This window comes from Parasteatoda tepidariorum, chromosome 5, assembly GCF_043381705.1.
Source record: "Parasteatoda tepidariorum isolate YZ-2023 chromosome 5, CAS_Ptep_4.0, whole genome shotgun sequence".
NCBI classification, from domain to species: Eukaryota; Metazoa; Arthropoda; class Arachnida; order Araneae; family Theridiidae; genus Parasteatoda; species Parasteatoda tepidariorum.
This window is the reverse complement of record NC_092208.1, coordinates 6234815-6249643: the sequence shown is the minus strand read 5'-3', so window position 1 is coordinate 6249643 and position 14829 is coordinate 6234815.

Genomic DNA, 14829 nt, shown 5'->3' with positions numbered 1-14829 from the left:
AAAAAAAGAAACATTTGAAATTATTCCGAAACTATTCAAGTTTTACTTACATACATTACAGGTGTTCTATGTGTGAACCCTTGGTCACACGGCATACATCAATGCAATAGTCCAGTTCCTGCCCGGAGGAAATTATGAATAAACATGTATATTTAACTCAGGTGACAGCTTGAAGCTTTTCCAGTTTTAGATTGATTGGTATTAGCTTGTCTGGGAAGCAAAGGTTGATATTAAATGCTGACCACATTGTAGCCATCCTGCTGTTGGTCTTGAAATTGTGGAGACTTAACCTCAATTATCTCCTGGCCAGCAAACTGGCTCTTATGGTAGTACTTTTTCGAATGTATATTTATGAACAAAACATTCAAAAAATTTTTAATTTATTAGACTTTCAGATTAACAGTAATTTTTTTTCATTTCAGGAAAAATATGTCAACTTTAAGTAACACAGAAATATAAAAGAACTTACTTAAAAGTTTATAACAATTCAGCATAACTTTTTCAAATTTAATAGAAGATAATTACTTGATTAATCAATTTTTAAAAACATACCCAACAATAAAACCAATACCTTTCTTCCTCAAGTCTGTATACTTGACGTTTACAAAGATTATCAAAAATTGTATATAGTACAATAACTTAGTATTTTCAATGGACAAACTATGATAATTCGTTTCCAGGTAATGAATAATGATATCTGAAAACCTGCAATGTTATCAATGTATCTGTATTTCATAATATTCAAACACATCTGAGATTCATAAGTTGCACAATACATTGAAAAAGAACTTATAGTGAGATTTAAAGGGGAATTTATATATATATATATATAAATATATATTACTGTGTGCGTTTATATTTATAGCTAGATAGAATATGCGACTTAAAAAAATAATGCTAACGGGGGGGGGGCGGTCAGCAGTTTCAGCCTCTTAGTGATAAATAATTAAATTAATGAAACTTTCAGAAAAAAAATTGTAAAAAAATGACTTAAAAGCTCAGTGAACAATCTAATTAAAAGTATCAATTAAAATAATTTTAAACTGCAAAATAGTTTGATTACTTCTTTTAATCTTATGAAGTTGGATATATTCCATTTGTATCAATTCACAATAGAAGGCATTTCGACAAAAGAAACTCACCAACTTATATTTAATAAAATTAAGTAATTCTTTTTAATTAAAAAATAGAATCCATGGAAGAAAAAAAATTCATGAAACAACTACTACACTAACATCATCGATAAATACTTATTCATCCAATTAGAATGCAAACACTAATTAAAAATTTGATCTCTAATTTAATTTTATGAGGAAACATGTGCAAACTTAATTTTTTTTTTTACCACATAAAAAGGGTTAAGAACAATTTGGTAAAACTAGTTTATTTAATTAAACTAAAGGAGAACATGTGCAAATTATCATTCGATTCATTTATTTGCCATGACAACCAACACCTTTTCTTCCTATAAATGAATAGAGATTTTCTTTCTTTATAAGAGAAACAATCAATGTTTTCGATTTCTTTAATAGTCTCTTAAGTAACTTCAAATGTGAATTCAATCACATTTGAGGGAAACTATCGAGTCTACGAATTGAGTGGCGCCATCTCTTAATGGTTCTTAAAAGTAATGTTTTTTTTTTTAATGCTTTCAATTTCCAGGTAACAGAGTTTTCGAAATTGCTTTCTCAATCCATTTTTAAAATGATTATGATTAGTTTCGGTTTATCATTAATCATTTTCCGTTAAATTTAAGCATTTGAACATTATTTTGGTTATTAATTAAGATATTTTAAGTGGATTTTATTTTAAAATGTAAATAAAACTTTTCATTGGCTCAAGTCATTGTTTAAAAAAAATTAAGTATTTAGGAAAATATAATGATAAGCTACTGTTTTTTTCCTTTTTAGATAAATATTATTTTTATGCGTAATTATCTATTATTTAGAAGAAAAAAATTTGAAACTTGTAAAATACCTATCTGAAAGCATTAAAACGGAACACTTTGGTAGTAATATTTTCAAAGGATTTTTGAAATGTTTATTTGTAACATATGAGCATAGATTGAAACCATAATACGCTTTTAATTACGATTTTTCATTTTAATTTTCCTCTTAACTTTTATTGTGGGTTACAGTTTGATTTATAGTAGCTAATTTAAACTAAACTTTACACAACATTATTCAATAATTTTGAACTAAATCAATAAGAAAATTACTTTTCTCTACAAAAATTAAAATAAAAATTTATTAATTCATCTGTGATTAAATTTCTCTTCGTAAAATATTTTTAGAAAAGCAAATACACAATTGAATAAATAGCCATATAAGAGTAATTTGTTCATTATCTGTTGCTTTTAATTACAAACTAAATTGATAATAATGCTGATTCGTGAAAGATGTTTTACTCACAAAAAAAGAAATCAATCAATTTTATACTTTGAGTGTGAATTCTAATATTTTTTTTCGACAAATGAGGCAATGTAAAAAAAATAACTAACTGCTTACGATTAATTTACTTAGATGAAAAATAGCAACCTGCTTTAAAATCTCCATTGGTTATGGTAAATAGTAAGCAGAAATTCTAGATTGTTATATTTTTACTTCCTTCAAGCATTTAAATAGTTTCAAAATAATGCTTAAATACATTTGTGACTATACTGTATTGCGGGTTACGAAAAAAAAACCCATTATCTCCATGGAGAAAGCCTGTTTGATCAACATCGCCAACGCTTGAAACGACGTGGCATTGTTTTCTTTTTGTTCGCTTTTTCAAATCGTATGAAATGAGGAAACCAAAACTTATTGAATAATTAATTAACAAATTATAAGAATTAATAAAAATGATATCTAAAAATTGTAACAAATATACCACTTTCTGTTCTCATTAAAAAAAAAAATTAGAAGAATAATAAATATGGATTCTTGCAGGCGATTTTCTTCTACAGCAACACAAAGGTAACAATTCTTTATTTCGCATTTGATTTGTTATGAGCATGTCGGAATAAGACGAGCCATTTTTAGTGGTTAATCAATTAATTTATTGGATTATCAATTAACAAATAATAAGAATTAATAAAAATGATATCTAAAAAATTGTAACAAATATACGACTTTCTGCTCTCATATAAAGAAACTGTTGAAAGAATAATAAATATTGCTTTTGCAGACAATTTTCTTCTACAGCAACGCAAAGGTAAAAATTCTTTATTTCGCATTTGATTTGTTATGAGCATGTCGGAATAAGACGAGCCATTTTTAGTGGTTAATCAATTAATTTATTGGATTATCAATTAACAAATAATAAGAATTAATAAAAATGATATCTAAGAAATTGTAACAAATATACGACTTTCTGCTCTCATATAAAGAAACTGTTGAAAGAATAATAAATATTGTTTTTGCAGACGATTTTCTTCCGCAGCAAAACAAAAGTAAAAATTTTTTATTTCGCATTTGATTTGTTATAAGCATGTCGGCATAAGAAGCGCCATTTTTAGTGGCCCAATCGAATCCAATGCTCTTGCAACGTCATATAATTCGTAACGAATGCTCTCCATAATTATCGAAACAGGTCGCTAAACCTAGAACTCCGGTAAGATTACGAAATTATAATCTCTTTTCTATAATTCTATGATATATATAGTAAAAGATAGCAGGATTTATATTTCTGTCTGACATTCCGTCTGAATTTATACAATTTGAAAACGAAATAAAACGAAACTATATACAGTTGCAGAAGATTACTGAAATCCTATACCGCACTGGTCTTTTTTTAATTGCACAACGGAGTATACCTTTAAAAATTAATTAGATTGAATTCGTTAATTTTTTTTAAAAAGTACTGTTGCAAACTAATGTTACATTACATGGAATAAAAAAGAAATTAATTCCAAGCTGGTGTTAAAATGCAATAGTGCACAATTATCTACATATAAAAATTATGTTACTTGGTTCTTAAGAACTTCTGCAAACTGACGTTTTATTGAAATTTAAAACTGTGTTTAATAATAAGTTTAATGTAGCCCGATTATTTTTAAATACTGTTGCAAATTAATTGTCCAAAAACAAACCATAGACGTCCGTAGAACAAAACGTTTTCTTTTGAATTATCTAAATAATTTTGATGATAGCAATTAATAACTCGCGAAATGCTAAATAATTTTTTAAAAATATGACGGGAACATAGTTACTATTCCAATGTACCATTGACTTTTCGAAAACGTTCTAATAATAAGTTATATAACAGGTATAACAATTATAACAGGTATAATAATAACAGATATAACAGTTAAGCATGTTGTAGAATATCCCACTATCATAAAAATTAACGGTCAGAGTTACAAAGAACTATTGTCTCATAAATTGCCATCGTTCGATTGTTTTAAAGTTTCGCATAAAGTGTAAGAAAAGAATGTTTTGAGGTTCCGAGGAGATAGAGCGCTTTTATTCTAGAATAAATCCGATAGAAAATCGATTTTACTATCTCTTTTAAATTGAGAAAACCGATGACTGGCTGTGCCCTCCAGCATAGCATGACATCACGCCAATCAAAGTGAAGCCTGAGAAAAAACTGAATGGATATGTTAAACGACGATCAAAACCGATTTCGGGTACCAAGTTCCTTTTTCGTTACAAAATTAAACAGAGGAATGTGAAGGCTAAAAAACGAAACTGATCGAGTTAAAATCTAAATTGCCCTCATTCAGCTGTGAATAAATAAGCTTTTGAAGTAAGTCTGTTTTTAATGCAAAATTTTAAATTTCTACTCATAAGAAATATAAAACATTGTATGTAGGGAGAGCAGATATCTACAATGTCAACATTCATCGATGAAAAAGTACCCCAACACAGAATCGAGTTAACATATCTTAAAAACTAGTGAATTGAAATTGTATTTTTCTAGTGATAGACACACTACAGTACTCCCCCACCAGAATTTTATCTGTGATAGAATTCGATGAATGAGATACCACTAGTTGATTCATTGCTGTTTTGTGTGAGAAGTCATAAGAGCTGTATTAAGTTCACCGTACTTTTGAATGAGTTGGAATAGCATTTTTGTAGTGGTAGATGCACTTTCCTTTTCTTTTCTCCAAGCTTTGGACATGTACCTAGGTCATTATGGACCCTTTATCATATAGCCCAAAGCTTGGCTACTGGTCCGGCTCCACCCCAGCCTAGGAACGATCCCGGTCAGCTGGTATTTATTGAAAATTTTGATGCATACAAAGCAAAATGGTTATAAATTACAAAAGATCAAATATAGTACAAGTTGAGATTGTTAGTATGACATAGTTGACTCTAAAAGAGCATTTAAGAATATATATGAACATCTCTTAAGAAATTGGATACATGCAAGTAACCAAGAAGTTGAATTGAAAAAAAATTTAGAAATTGAATGGGAAAAAAAAGTAAATAAATACGCGGAAAGAGAAATTTCGCCCGAGAGTTGAAATTGAAGTTGTAGTTGGCTTTAAGGCGTTGAAATTCTGATAGGTAACTGGGACAAGTAGGGTGGAAAGTGGTAGATACACTATAGTACTCCCCTACCTGAATTTTATCTGTGATAGAATTCGATGAATGAGATACCACTAGTTGATTCATTGCTGTTTTGTGTGAGAAGCCGGGAGAGCTGTATTAAGTTCACCGCACTTCTCAGTGCTGTATTAAGATCTCGTTTGTGGTTGCTTTCGTGTTGCCATTAGCAGTCGTGTGTATACAAGCCAACGTTGTGTGTGATCGAGACTGAGTAGCAGCAGCACGAGGAGGTGGATAATGTCACAGTCACAAGTAGCAAGTCAACTGATCAATGTGAACCGTCCATCGAAGTAGCCGTGTTCACATCACGCCTGGATCACCAATGTCGGGAGAGTCATATCGACAATGTCACCAATCATCTATGAATAGGCACCCCAACATAGAATCGAGTTAAACTTGTCTTATATGTTCGTGATTGGGAATTGTAATTTTGTAGTGGTAGATACACTACATCGGGTAACAAATTTAATACAAATGATTGTTAATTCTATAAATGATTTAAATTTCTAAAAATGATATCTAGATCTTACAAATGTTAATATATTTTTACAAATCATAGTATGTTTTTTCAATGTGTTGGTAAGTTCTTGCTTATAATAGTAAATTTTTGCATGGCCATAATCTCTTTGTTAATTTTCATCATCATGGAAACATTTATCTGGACGGCTCGCGGTAAATTATTTGCAGTCAATAAACTTGATAAATTTGAAATTCTCAAAGGCGATAATTTCTATTACTACAAAGTGACTAAAAGAATAAATTAATCGCCAATAAGTGAAAGTATTTTAAATTCATTAAATAAACCTTAATTAGTTAAGATAGAGCCGCGATGGCTCAGGGGATAGAGCGTTCGCCTTCCAATGCGGTAAACCGGGTTCGAATCCCAGTCGATACGAATTCCGCATCCGGCTTGCACCGACCACAGTGCTGACGTGAAATATCCTTAGTGGTAGACTGATCATGGGTTAGAGTCCCCTTGCCGTTAGGCTCACCGTTGGAGGTTCTCATGATCTTCCTTTCCATGTAACGCAAACGCGGGTTAGTTCCATCGAAAATTTCTCCACGAAGGCAAATTTCTCCCAATGCTTGATCTGGGAGTTCCCTTGTCTTCCGGATTGGGTTCAAAATTACAAGGTTACGGAATTGAACATTGGTAGTCGTAAACCCAAAACTGGGTTGGCTGTTCAACGATAGCTATAATTTTATATAATAAGTTAAGAAGAAAATTTGACTTACGAATATGAAAAGCAAGATGTTAATACAGGATGAGATCATTTATTTTAATGCTAACTTAATTTGATTACAATGTTTTTCAAAATATTCTATTCCGAATTATTCGAATGCAATGTTCTTTTAACCATTTATTTTCTAAATTATTAAAAAAATTAACAAAATTGCAAAACTTTTTACGCTATTAAATAATATCTTGCACTTTGACGAATATTTTTTTTTCCATATTCAATATTATTTTCTAATTTTTCGTAAAATTTTAAAATTGGGACTTATAACCATATTATTAAATTTTAATTAAAGTTGAGCATTTAATACTTCGTTCTTACAACTAGTTGAAAATGTAAATGAATAAAAAGAAATGTGAAAGACTTATTTGCAAACTTTATCGAAACAGAAAGCTGAGAAATTAGGAATCATGAACCAAACATCACTTACTAGTTTTATACCAGTGTAGACTAGTTCCATAGATGATGTTTAACTTCATCTACGGAATTAGTCTATAGATGATGTTTAACTTCATCTATGGAATTAGTCTACAGATGAAGCTTAACTTTTTCCATGGAATTACTCTATAGATGGTGTTTAACTAGTTCAGTGTTTCCCGAACTTATGACTTTTGTACACCCTCTCTAAATTTTTCGTAACGCTGTGTACCACTAATTAAAAAATTAACGTATTTTTTACTACAAAAAATTGCACAAAAGTTAAAAATCACAACTGACTGGCTATTGACACTACTAATTATGGAAACACTAAGTATGTTCCACCACCTTTGAGAAAATCCCCATTTTCTAGAGAAAACAAATATTTTCCCCACACACGAGAATGTTATATCTGTTTCAGTAACTCACATATGGCTAAGAGTTGCCCAAATAGAAGAAATAAATACTATGATCATTCAAATAAAGCCAGTAATGATATTCAAAACAAAACGCGAAGTAACACACAAACCAGGGCTCGAAAAACAGCCCGTCCGCCCGTCCTCGACGGTCAAAAATTCTCCGCGGACAACGAATTTCTCGAATCCGACGTCCGCGCGGACGGCCATTTTCCCGTTAATGTTCGTGATGCATTCTCAATTTTTGTTATCTTACAAGAGTCTTGTAATTTTCAAGGCAGCAAAATGACCCACAATACAGCAACATACTGCGCATATATTGATAATTTCTCTGTCTGGGAGTACTGCAGCGGTTGAAAGGGGGCTTTGCAGCAATAAACTTACAAAAAAACACAATACGTACTGGTCTTAAACAAGAAGCTTTAAAAACAATTATGAGCATCTACCTAAATGGAAAACCCCTTTCAGATTTCTGTTCAGAAACCTCTGTAAATCATTGGCTTGATTGTGGAACTGGCAAACGTCATATTTGATTCATTTGAAAAACGCATTACCCTCGGATAACTTGACATTCCAGATAACTTGACCCTTGTCATTTAAATTATTTCATAAAAGAAATACTAGGTTACTATCAGTAACCTAGTATTTCTTTTATTACTGTATAATGTAATCCTAGTAACGACTAATTCATTGTACAATTTATATAAATGTTTGTTATAAATAGGAGAAAATTATATTTTTATTTATTTAAAAGCGACGGGTTAGTTTCAACGGAGGACGGGTGCATTGTTGGACAAGGCGTCCTCGGGGACGGGTAAAATTTCTGAGTTTTTTCGAGCCTTGACACAAACGTATATGAATAAATCCAGTGATAATACTGCAGTTGTTACAAATGTAAATTCGAAACATTTGCAGAGTTCTAAAACTTTAAATGAAATTAATTTGTACCCGTTACAAAAAGTCACCATTTCTATTGCAAGTAGACAAATAGACGCGATCATCGATAGCGGGGCTGAGATCTCTATTTTGAATACGTCCCTACTTCCGTCTTTAAAAATAGAAGCTAAGGGAAAAATAATTTTACAATCCGCATTTAAAGAACAAGTCGTGGGGAAATTAGCTATATTGCCAGTTTATTATAAAAACCCTAACGATTGTCTATTTTATAGTTCAAATATTTTGTTTGCTTTAACAGATAAATTAAACATCCCTTGTTTAATTACACCGGACGCTTATAACTCTTAGATTTATCAAAATGATGATTCAGCTGAAATCGAAAACGCTTTAGTTTTAGAATGCGACCCGTCAGTAGACGAGGGGGAAGAAATGAATAAAAGTTCACCAAGGTCAGATACATTTTCTCAATCGGAAGAAAGTGAAACAGGGTGAGATGTTTATTTAATGTCGAATACTAATAAATTATGCAGTTCTAGCGATGAATATTCGGAGGCTAATAAATTTCGAGAAATGCAGAAAGATTGTTTAAGTTTAACTTTAAAGAATTCTTTTAAAGATGCTAGTTTGAAAAAGAATAATTTCTTTTTGCGGGGTGATTTATTATTTCATAAAGATAAAATTTGTGGCGATACAATATATCAATTAGTATTACCTAAAATTTATAGGGATAAAGTTCTTCAATTAGCTCATAATGAGAATCATTTAGGAATACGAAAAACTAAGGAATGCATAAAATTATCTTTTTATTGGCCTTATGTTTCAAAAGATGTTGAAAATTATTGCAAAACCTGCAAAAATTGTCAATTAAAAAGTCCGGAGCGAAAATCTGATAAAATTCCTATAACCCCTGTCGTTAGAGCTCCATGGTAAATATAGATTTAATTGGAGAAATTGTTCCACCCTCGGGTAGAAAACATAAGTATTGTTTATGTTTAATTGATTAAAATTCTAGATGGCCCGAAGTCGTCCCACTAAAAAACTTGTCTGCTAAGACAACATGCGACGCCCTTTTAGAGATATTCATGCGTACCGGAATTCCAGAAGTAATTTGCAGTGACCAGGGTACTAATTTTACTTCACAATTGACGAAAAAATTTGAAAATAGGTTAGGAGCAAGTCCTCGATTTTCCACCCCATCTTACCCAGCTTCGAATGGTTTAGTAGATAAATGGAATAGGGTATTTAAACAGATGTTACACAATGTTATCCGTTCAGATCCTACCGATTGGGATAAACATATTCCATACTTACTTTTTGCGTAAAGCGAAGTACCAAATTGTACGACGGGAATATCTCCTTCTAAACTTATGTATGGACGCGAAGCTAGAGGCCCTTTGTCAGTTCTAAAATCTTCTTGGTCAGGTGAGATTCCATTACCCCTAAATCTTAGTAATTCGGCTGTAGATTATTTACAGGAATTAAAAATAAATTTGGAAAAGGCCGCAGATCTCGCTTCTTTGACTACAACTAAAAAACAAAATTCTTATGCCCATTATTTTAATCGAAGTACAAGAATGAAAGAATTTAAGAAAAGTGAATTAGTCTATTTACTCATTCCGGATTCTTCGAATAAACTATACGCAAGATGGACAGGACCAGGCGAAATAATAGAACGAGTTAATCCTAATTCATATAAGGTTAAATTACCAGATGGTAATGTGCGACATATTCATGCTAACAAAATAAGACATTTTCATGCTAGAACACAAACTTGAATTTGGTGAAATTCATCCTACACCAATTATAACACCTTCGTTTAGAAAAGATGACATTGAGGTAGATGTTAGTCATTTAGAAGAAAGTAAACAAACAGAGTTGCTTGAACTTTTGCACAAGCATGCATCATTATTCTCCGGTAAAGTACAAGTCGCTAATGTAGGTGAACATAAAATTCGATTAATACCAGGTGCTGAGAGGAAGAAACCCTACATTTACAAAATCCCCGAATCTTTAAAGACTGAAGTTGACAAACAAATTTCGGAATTAGAAAATCTAGGTCTTATTGAGCCCAGTGAAGCAGACATTGCGTACCCAGTAGTTTGCGTGGCAAAGAAGGATGGTAGTATGCGTTTATGCATCGATTTCAGACAGTTAAATGTCGTAACAAAACCCTTTGATTACCCAATGGAAAATTCATCAGACCTCATCAACCAAATTGGACATGCTAAAATTATATCCTGCCTAGATGTATTAAAAGGGTACTGGGAAATTCCTTTAGAAGAGGAAAGCTGTGATCTTACTTCATTTAAAACTCATCGAGCCCAATATAGATGGAAGGTAATGCCATTTGGTCTCCGCAGCTTCTTTTCAGAAAGTGATGAACAGTGCTTTAAGTGAATATCGTGAATTCTGCAAAGCATATCTCGATGATATAGCTATATTTTCTTGTGACTGGGATACACATCTTAAACAATTAGATATGGTACTGTCTAAATTAACTGATCTAAAATTCACTGTTAATGTCAAGAAATGTGTTTTCGCAAAAACACAAATCAAGTATTTAGGTCATATTATAGGAGATGGTAGACATGAACCAGATCCTGAAAAGCTTCGTGCTATTGAAATCATCGAAACACCTAAAACCAAGTCAGCTTTAAAAAGTGCGTTAGGTCTCTTTAATTATTACAGAAATTATGCTGATATAGCAAAACCACTGACGGATTTAACCAAAAAGAAAGTTCCAGAGCTTATTCCTTGCACTGACGTAGAGGAATTATCCTTCCAAAAACTAAAGAAGAAGTTGATTGAAGCTCCTTCTCTTTATACTCCAGATCCTAAAAAACCGTATATTATACAGTGTGATGCAAGTTCCTATGGTGTTGGTGCTTGTTTATCCCAAGGAGATGATAACGGTCAACTTTGCCCCATCAGTTTTGCTAGCCAAAAACTGAACAAAGTGCAACAGAACTGGGCTACGATTAAACGTGAAGCGTATGCTGTAGTATGGTCGATTAAAAAGTTCGAAAATTACGTGTTTGGTGCGAATATTGACATAATAACTGATCATAATCCTTTAATATTTTTACAGAAGTCAGCACCCCTATCTGCTAAGTTGCAACGGTGGGCTTTAGCTCTCCAAAGGTACAATATTCATATCACACACTGCCCAGGTGCTCAATTAAAAAATGCTGATGGTCTATCAAGACTAGTAAGTGATTAAATGTTTTGTGTACTTATTAAAAAACATATATGATAACCTGTTTTATAACAAGGCTTCTTTTCATCTGTAAATATATGAGTATTATTGAAATTGAATGTCTATCGCAATATCGTATCAAGGATTCTTTTCATCTGTAATTGTTTATATATACCAGTTTTATAGAAATTTGATTTGTATATATTATGTGTTATAACCAAGCAACTATACATCTGTCATATTTCTACTATTTTCATCTGTGTTTTGCATATTTTATGTGTAAGTAACTGTAACAAGTATTCTATTCATATGTTTTATTTACAATTTAGTGTTAAATATATTTATATATATATATTATCCTATTGTGTGGATCAGATTTCGCTATACCAGTTGTAGCGCAATCTTGTCGGGGGGGGGGTGTCATGCCTCCATGTTGTGATGGCGCTGTCATCAAAGTAGATGTTGTAAAAAAGACAGAGGAGGGAACGCTCTAATGGAGAGTGGAAGCGAATTGTTTAGGTGGATTGGTTATATTAATTTAATTCAAACTTCATTTTTTTTTCTTTGTTAATGAATATTTGTGTTGTTTACTGGTTACCATTTATTTGGCCAATTGTGATTTTGGGAAGTATCTGAGTGAAGAAGGGAAAAGGAGGAAAAATTATACATAATATCACAAACTTCATCTATGGAATTAGTCTATAGATGACGTTTAACTAGTTCCATAAATGATGTTTAACTTCTTCTATGGAATTAGTCTATAGATGATGTTTAACTAGTTCCATAAATGATGTTTAACTTCAAATAATCACGTATTGTCAACTAGTACTGATTGCATATTTTATGGGATAGTTCAGATGGGATATTTTATCCCGTTTCTATACTATATGGAATCAATATTAATGGGATTTATAAGTTCCGTCGGTACAAAAAGGGTGAAAGTAAACAAAATGAAGTCAAACTTTTCACAATACTTTATTTCATATACAATCACTCTCAACATTTTCAAGGTATAAATTTACTCAAATTTTTTTCTTAAATCTATTATAGTACATAAAAAATTGCTCAGTTCTTTCATATTCATTACCTTTGCGATAAATAACAAAGCGACCACAAAGCAAAGATATAAAAAAAAAGCACTCCATTCATGTAAGCAATAAAAACAGTTTTACATTCAATTATGGTAAATTCCTTGTTTGTAAATGGGCTGCTTTCTTTAAAGAAAAAGAAACCAATTATGAAACTAAAAAAATTACTTGAAAATTCATATGTATTTTGCAGAAATTTTTTTTTGTAATGTGCATGCTTTTAATTAAATTTAAAAATTTATATATAGCATTTGATAATTTTTTTTCGTTTAACGTAAAAGAATGCTTTTGGTAACTGAATTTACTAAAACTGTTCAGAAAGTTACTTGCTGTTTCCAAAAATAAGATATACTTCAAAATTACATTAGAATTTCCTCCTAAAAGTAACTGCTATTGCTATTTGATTACCAATTACAGAACTACGAAGTATACTTATAAAAGAATTGCGGTTAAAATTATCAGAATATGGTAAAATTAACTGTGTTTTTGGAACTAAAAGCACCAAAAAAGCTAGGTAATTTTTTCGTAAACGGTTTAGTAATGATTTGGATAACATGTACAAGAAAAATATGGTTTTATAATACCTAATAAAATTTGATAAATGTAGTAAAATTTGATAATTTTATTATGATACTTTAGAGCATGGCATAAAAACAATTTATTTGGTTTAATTTGCTTTTCAGTTTTGCATGGTTTAATAAAGATGTGGTAATAAGAACTATCATTTTGAAAACGATATATAAATAAGAAGTATAATTTTGGTGATAAGAACAATAATTTGAAAAGAATTTTCGTGAAAACCGTTGTCATGTGAGAGGAAAAATTACCAAGTGAATGGTTTAAATACCGTGTATTTTGAATTTTATTAATAGAATTGTGTTTTGTTTTTTTTTTCTAATTTTTTTTTTAGCCAGAAATGTTATTACCTTACATCCTGGTAATCTTACAAGAAATTCTTCCTCTGCCTTATTTTAAAATGGTTGTCATTCTGTTTTCTTATAAAGTACGAAATTTCATGGCTAATTATATGGCAGGGGCATTGTACCCTTAACTTCCCAGATTAGCTTGTATTCATTTATCAAAGCCAGTTCAGTGCCTTAACCATAGTGCCGTTGCAAAGTTGTTGTTATATAGGAAGGGTTATTTGCATAGGTTGCAATTTAGAAACGATTACCATTAATTATCTGACTGATTTCTTGTTGCTGTTGTTATTTCGGATCGTAACTCTTATCACGAGAAACTATAATACACATATTTCATCGCCAGCAACATAAGTCTCAAGTTTAATTTGAAACAGTTATTTGTGCCTGTTGTTATTAAAACTTATATTTGTATCCGTTACTATTTCGGAACGATTACTGGTATATGATATTTATGTCAGGTTTTTTGGAAGCTGCTGTTATTTCAGTACATATTCTTAATTTGAAACAGTTATTTGTGCCCGTTGTCATTAGAACGTATATTTGTATCCGTTACTATTTCGGAACGATTAGTGGTATATGATATTCATGTCAGTTTTTTGTTAGCTGTTATTTCCGTACATATTCTTAATTTGAAACAGTTATTTGTGCCCGTTATTATTAAAACTTATATTTGTATCCGTTACTATTTCGGAACGATTAGTGGTCTTTGTTATTCATGTCATTTTTTTGTAAGCTTTGTAAGCTGTTGTTATTTCCAGACGTATTCAATGACAAAAAATATTCCTATTGTTTTATTACTAATTACAAAAGTTCTAAGTTTCGTTTTGAAATTTTTACCTGTTTTTGTAACTATTTAGAAATGATTACTAGTATTTGTCATTATTCAAGAGTAAAAAAGTGAAACTAACATTATGTAAGAATCAAACATTTAAAATAAGAAAAAAAACTATAAGCCTAACAAATTATAATTGGGAAGGAAAAAAATATTCCAAAACTAAAATTTTTTAATAAACTTCGAAAAATATTAAATTAGTTACCATTCGTGACGCAATTATGGGTAAAGAAGAAATCAAGTAGAATTTTCCGAAAGAAAATGGCAACAACATTTAAAATC